This window comes from Meleagris gallopavo, chromosome 22, assembly GCF_000146605.3.
Source record: "Meleagris gallopavo isolate NT-WF06-2002-E0010 breed Aviagen turkey brand Nicholas breeding stock chromosome 22, Turkey_5.1, whole genome shotgun sequence".
Classification (NCBI taxonomy): Eukaryota; Metazoa; Chordata; class Aves; order Galliformes; family Phasianidae; genus Meleagris; species Meleagris gallopavo.
This window is the reverse complement of record NC_015032.2, coordinates 5,924,209-5,930,423: the sequence shown is the minus strand read 5'-3', so window position 1 is coordinate 5,930,423 and position 6,215 is coordinate 5,924,209.

Genomic DNA, 6,215 nt, shown 5'->3' with positions numbered 1-6,215 from the left:
GTCCGCTGGAGGAGGTGGAAAGGAACATACATTGTGTGCCAGGTTGGCATTGCTGTGGTTCTGGGGCTGCTGCAGTGAGGCAGTGGGCACGTCTGACCCCAGCTAGGCACATGGACAGGGAAGAAAGGCCAGCAAGCCCTCCAAAGGTTTGTGAGACCCCTAGAAAAACCCTGGGAGAAAGGATGGGCATGCAAGATGCTGACTGGCCCCAGTTCAGCTAGTGTGGGGTGAACACTCACTGGTAGCACCCTGGTAGTTGAACTGGGGAGCAATGATGACTTAAACATGCAGAGGAAAAGAATGAGCTATGTATGTTGTGAGATGCAGCTGGAAGCTGAAGACCCACTATAGGATGGGAACCTTATCATGTAAGCCTCATCTCTGCCCTCATTCTCAGGCTGAGTTCTGTCCCAACAAGCCTGCCAGCATCCCCCATGCACCCATGCTTAGGTCAGGGTGAGGGCAGTGGCGTGCACTCCTGGAAGGGTGATGGGACTGGGCGCTGTGCCCACTGGGAGAGGGACTTCCTGAGCACAGCAGCTGAAGGATGGCCCCAAGGGCTGCAGCTTGCCTCCACCCCGCACAGCACACCCATGTTATCGCTGTAGGCAGTGTGAGGTTCCCCCCCTTGGGCTGCGTTTGCCAGTGGCTGGCAGCGATGCTTGCGCTGGTGCCGACAGGCTGGCTGGCATGTTTTCCCCTGGGGAGGCTTTAGCAGGAGGCTGTGCATTTCTGGGAATTGTGTCGGGCAGGGAAGGAGGTTATTGTTTGAGCTGCAAGTGTGCGGCGTGCAGATGAGATCAGGGCTCGCTGCTCGGTGGTGGGACAGCCGTGCTGCTGGCCCCACTGATGGGCAGATAAGCAGGGGATGGGCTTTATCTGTGGTGCCATCGCTGCAAGGAGAGAGGGATGTGGTGAGACCCCAGCGACCCAGCTCCACTCAGCATCATGGTGCACCTGGCACGAGGCAGGAGTGAGTCAGGATGGTGTCAAGGCAAGGAGGATGCTGCCCTCACTCCAGGGCTCTCCAGCGCTCTGGTGTGCCATGTTCCCATTGCCCCTAGTTCAGCCAGCAGCCCCAGGAATCCAGTTCCATCCCCAACCTGATTGCTTTCAGATCACTGTAAAGGGACCTGCTGTGCACAACAAGATGCAGATGTGCCAAAGCAGCTTTTGCTCTTACCATGGGCGGAGGAGGCCAAGACTGCACTTCTGCCAGCACTGCACCTCTGCCAGGATTGCACTTCTGCCTCATGGCCGTGGTGCTCACAGGTGGGAGGCTTTTGTGCAGCCCTGCACAGACACTGTACTTCTGTCCTCATGGTGCTGGGGTGGAGGGAACACTGCAGTCCCCAGCCCACGGCTGACGCTCTGAGGATGTCATGCTTTGGCAGGGCAGATCAGGAGAGGAGATTTCTGAGATATTTCTGACATATCACTCTGCTGCCCCAGACCTCAGTGCTGAGCCTCTCCTCTACCAAGATGTCTCCCTCCCTTTCTTCCAGCTTTTCCTTGCCCCCAGCCCTTTGGTGGTCTCAGCCCCAGCCCTGTGCTTACCCTGGAGAGCACACAGGTCTCATCCATCCCAAACTCTGGGACACAACAGTAGAGCCCTGTCTACATAACCACTGCAAAGAAGGGACTTAGGGGTCAAAACTTTTTTGCAATCCTTTACTACAAGTGAGCTGAGGGATGCCGACCTTAACCCACCAGCTCTGTGCTGAGAAGTTCAACCATCCTTCTTGGGAGAACGTCTCCCTCCATGCACTGTGGCTTTTGTCAAAGAGAGACCGAAGAGGACAGAGGGGCACTGCCATCCAGAGAGCTCCTACCACCCTGCTTGCAGGGACAACATAGGAAATGCTACATGGGAAAGCCCAGTGTGAGAGCCCAGGAGCCCCTGCCTTCCCACAGCAGACTTATCGAGGCACCAGTTCAGAGTGGCGCTTTCTATGGGCCAGAAGGGAAGTGCATACACACCAGACTCCTCGGGGTCAAGGATGCTGGGCAAGCAGAGAGCCGAGAGGCTGCAGGGGGCAGGGGAGGCAACCGGGGCGTGGGGAGCGAGCCACAAATAGCCAAATGAATGGCTTCGACTTCCTATGTTTCATGGAGGTGAATAAAAGGAGACAGGAGGGGGAGAGCAGAGAGACCTGAGCTCTCACGCACACATACCCAGTCCAGACCCCAGTGCACATTGGTGACTGATTGGCACAGCACAGAGCCAGCCACTTGTCCCTCAAGAATACATAGCACTTATTCTCCCTCCCTATCCCATTATTATTTTGAACAGCAGGAGGTAGGCGACCAAATCCCACAGCTAAATCCTGCCTTGCACATAGCTGGCACAGGAGGTGCTGGTGGCAGTGCCACCAGGCATGGGTGGGCTGGGGGGAGCAGGGGTTACAGAGCCACTGCAGGGCTGCTCTGCTGGAGGGGCAGGATGGAGCTGGCGGTGTCCTCTGGGAGCCACACAGGTTTCTGCTGCGTTAGGAGGGACTGTGCCAGCAGATGAGGTATGGAGAGGTCCCTTGGCTTCTCAGAGGATGTTCAGCAAGACAGCAATGCAAGTCACCATGTGGGCCAAATTCTCTAAATTTCTGAAGAGTTTGTATGGAGAATTTTGTCCTCCAGGCTCGCATGTTCCTAGTGCCAAGCCTAGGAGACTAAGGACATTGGGCATTTGCAGAAAGGAGAGGGATCCTTGCTTGGGTTGCTAAAAGCTCATGTCTCTTGGGGATCAGTTCCCCCATCTTTTTCCTTTTCCTCTCCCAAATAGGAGCTGCCCTGGACTACGGGAAGAATCACAGAGCAGCTCTGTGCTGAGAACGGCTTGACTAACAGTGAAGAGGGCAACGGGGCACTGGCATCGATGCATGCAGCCAGGTGGAGCCAGCCCAGAGCCAAAAGCAAACAGCCAGCAAGGCCGGGAGCATCAAGTTGCTGCCAAGGCAGGTTCGCAAGGGTGGCAGAGATAGGAGATGCAGAAAAACCCCTTCCCAAAAGCGAAGCCTAGAGCAGCTGTTCTCATCTCCCAGCTGGGTGAAGGCATGGAGTCTTATATCTCCTTGCTGTGCATCCCAAGATAGGTGTCATGCAAGAGGCTCAACACCTCATCCAGGGGCCCCCAGACTTCCCATGACACCAGGGATGGGATCCCACAGACCTGGGCACACCTGAAGGAAGAGATGTCTGGGGACAGAAGTTCCATGGGGGGGTCTCATGGTGAGTAGGTGGACAAGGTTCTTGCATTCCCTTTCTCCAAAACCAAACCAGACTGTGGGTTCTAAATAGATGAGGGTAAAGTGGGTGGAAACAAGGGAAAAAATGTTTTTTGACATGAATTATGGTGATTATGACATCCAGGAAAACTGATCTGCCTTCAGCCAGCTCATACACCAATACCTAAATCTTCGGAGTGTCATTTGGGAAACACTGGAGCCCAGCAGCAAAATCAGGTGAGATATTGTGGGTTTGCATTTTGCATCAAACTCTTCTCCCTGGAGCCTATGAGTGAGGCAGCACACACAGATTGCCTCTCAGGCATGCCGGGGTCACAAAGCCCCCTCCCAGCCTTTCCCTTGGGTCCAGCTCCAGCCATAGTTTCTCCCCATGCTCTGTTTTTAGCACATTCAAGTAGCTGCTTTCACAAGAGGTAAAGGAAAGTTCACGGATCCGCTGACAGATCAGCCCAAGCGGGAATTTCGCTGGGAATTCCTGCAATAGCAGGTTGGCTCCCGCGGAGGTGGAGTTTCCTCTGGATCTACCTCCACCCAGGCTCGGCGAGCGCTCCGACCACCGGCTCACACTCGGGGGGCCGGGCTGAGCGACGCCACGCTGCTTCCCAGCCAAGGTCAGCCAGAAACCCTCCCCGCTCTGTGAACGCCTGTCTTGTTAACCCATGGGGAGAGTGAGGAGGATGGAAGGGCCGTGGCTCAGTGGCAGAGTTGTGCTTGTCGCACGTCTCTCCCATCCAGCTGGCATTCTGTGCAGCCCTGTCGCTCCGGGATGCCATCAGGCTGGGAGAGGATGGCCAGCGTGGTGGGAGGGCGGCATTTGCAGGCAGCGGGGTGACAGGCTTCTCGCTCCGATGGGGCGATGGTGCTCGGTGTGAGTGAGCAGTCTGGAATCTGAGACACGTCCCCAGCCATACTTGTGGTCAGGAACCATGTTCATGTTGCAGTGATACAAACCACATTGACAGTGGCAGCGGTGCCTCTCAAGCGTTCCGCTGACGCCGAGGACCGGCATGACCCGACCCCACACACGGGACAGGCGGCCGCCTGCTGCCAGGGACCTCCAGAAGATCTCCTGGCTTCTTCCTGTCTAGCAGAGATGGGCCAAAATGGCACCTCCTGCCCTAAGGCCAGACACTGCCAAGGGACAGAGGCTTTTCAGATGCTCTGAAGGCTCCAGACTGCGGATTGGAGAGGATTTGCGTTTACAAACATGGGACCCAAGCCAAGAAATTTCAAGGTAGTGCCAAACGTCACACCAGGGAGAGGGGCTGGAGCTCAGGTTTGGGCTGGGGCCACCTCTACTGGTTTGTGGGCAACACAAAATGTCTCTCGCACATCTGGGGAGCAGCTCTCGCTCAAGGGGATCCCAGATTTGTCCAACTCAGTGTGAGCTGCTCTAAAGCAACATCTTTGAGTACCAAAAATGCCGTTGTGGCAGACAGCTATCCCCAGAGATTTAGCACCAATCTGTTCCATTCTCCCCACTTTTGTGTGCTGATTTAAACCCTGGCCTCAGTGACTCGCTGTAGGAGAGAGCGGGGTTGTGGCTGAGCTCAAGGATCCCTGCTTCCCAACATGGAATTCTGCAGCTCACGGCCTCGTGTAACAAATCCCTGCATTCAGCTGACTTGCAGCCTGCCAAGGCAGGACGCAGCAGCTATTTACCAGCATAATCAGGGCTCTACCAGCAGCAGCAAGGAGACAGCATCCAGCACTCGCTGGAGCTGCAGCCTGCTTGTGTTTCTTCTCCTTTTCCTTCTCCCAACCACTGACACGTTGCGTTCTGACGAAGTGGCTGCGCAGGAGGCATCGCAGCTCTCCTCCTGCCAGGATCCAGCTGAGCAGAGCGGATCGATGCTTGCAATGAGTCCCAGGAGCGGACATTGCACAGCACCCCGGGGCCGTGCCAGCCCTGCACAGTGTACGAGTGCCACCTACAGGGTGGCTCCAGGGCCCAGATCCCAAACCGCCCGATCGGCTCACGCTTCCCCCTGCACACCATCACTCTCTGTTATTCCTTCAGGCTGAGCTGAACAGCCCCAAATCTCAGTGTAAGCAAGCAGTAGGTCAGCGTGGTGCTGAGGGTGACTGAAGGTTTGATCATTGCTGGAGCAGCTTGTTTGGTTTTGGGATTCCCACTAGAAGTAATGTTGTCCAGCGGGTGGTGGGATCACCATCCCTGGAGGTGTTTGGGAACTGTGGAGATGTGGCACTGAAGGATGAGGTCAGTGGGCACTGTGGGATGGGGTTGGACTTGGGGGGTCGTGGAGCTCTTTCCCAGCCGTAACGGTTCTATGATTCCCCAGCCACGAGCCCAGCATACTGCTGGCTCACGGCCCATCTCACAGCTGCTGCCATCCATTCAGCTCTGCCCACCTGGCCAGGCGCTGGGAGGGGCAGAGAGGGCACACCTGTGGGGAGCTTATAAAGGGCACAGCTTCAATGTTAGGACTCTTTAGGGTACAGCTTGGGGCTGGGCTGGGGAATGCCAAGCCAGGCTTAGGGGCTCAGCCCAGCCCATGGCGCCTCACAGCCATATGTGCTCAGCCTCTGAGTTCGGGCAGCCCTAAAATGGCGGTGGGGGGAGCGGGGCTTGAGGTTCCTCGAAGAGGGTGGACTACATTTCCCAGCGCGCCCCAGCAGGCGCAAAGCATGCTGGAGCTGTAGTCCCGCGGTCCGGCCGTGCGCGGGGAGGAGGCGGGCGGCAGCCGCTCGGACTACAAATCCCGTCGTGCACCGCGCGCCGCCCGCTCGGACTGCGGTACCGGGGGGTTGAGGTGAGCACCGGGAGTCGCCGCCGGCCCTCCCTCCCTCCCTCCCCCGTCACACCCCCCGGGCCTCGCCGCTACGGGGAGCGGAGCGATGGGCGGGGAGGAGGAGATCGTGCGTATCGCCAAGCGACTGGACAAGATGGTGGCCAAAAAGAGCGCGGTGAGTGGCGGCAGCCCCCCTTCACACACACACACACACATACAC